We start from the raw sequence: 793 nt of genomic DNA, 5'->3' as shown, positions 1-793 counted from the left end.
GATTCCTCCAAAAATTGGATTCAGCCATTGGCCTGACCAGAAAATTATCATGGACGCCCCTGGGCCCAGACCAGATGGTGGCCAAGTGGACACCAAGGGCATCCCAAGAGTCTAGCATGTCAGGAAGGCTGTTTCCTAACCAATGAAAGCTGGTTCCGAGGGGGGACTTGTCTGGGAGGTCACGGGAATCTAGGGGCATCCGCTGTAGGAGGCCGCATGGAAGCAGAAGTGCTCCCAGAGGTTCCCACGGTCCGGACAAATTATGCGGGTGGGCCCCATGAGCTCGGAGACAGTTCTTTTGTGTCGCAAGGAACCCAGTCTTCACTGCTGTGGGTCAGGGCCTACCATTCAAAGCAGAGGGGCGGCGGGGGGACCCCAAAACAGAGCAGAGAAGCCTAACGGGTTTCCAGCTTGCCCCAAGCGCACCCCACGCGGAACGCCCTCTGCTCTGCGAGGCCGGGCCGCCCTCCGTCTCAGACACGGCCAGCCAGGCTTCTGGCGAGAGGCGCGGCCACCAGGGCCGACCCGGGCAGCTCGGCGAGACGTCGCTCCGCCACAGACCCGAGCACGAGCCGGCGACCCGGCCGGCTGCGGCGGGAGGATCGCCGGGCCCAGCGGCTGACGCGAGCGGGCCCCTGCCGCCGGCCGGGCCGGGCGAGGCTCCGACTCGGAAAGGCCCCCAGACGCGTGCCGGAAAGGGTCTCCTCCCCGCCCTCGGGGCCGAGTGGCCCGGTGCCTCCGCTCCGCCCCCGGGAGGACGGCGCCGGCGAAGGGACGTCTCCCGCCGCGCGTG

At 67.5% G+C, this 793-nt stretch overlaps 1 pseudogene; it reads left to right on the top strand.

Annotated features, from left to right (window-relative positions):
* The first annotated feature begins 216 nt into the window (after positions 1-216).
* LOC103276508 overlaps positions 217-793 on the top strand; it is a 25306-nt pseudogene continuing 24729 nt past the window's right edge.

This window comes from Carlito syrichta, unplaced genomic scaffold, assembly GCF_000164805.1.
Source record: "Carlito syrichta isolate Samal-C Ts95f unplaced genomic scaffold, Tarsius_syrichta-2.0.1 Scaffold316213, whole genome shotgun sequence".
Classification (NCBI taxonomy): domain Eukaryota; kingdom Metazoa; phylum Chordata; class Mammalia; order Primates; family Tarsiidae; genus Carlito; species Carlito syrichta.
This window is presented reverse-complemented; position numbering and strand designations above follow the sequence as displayed.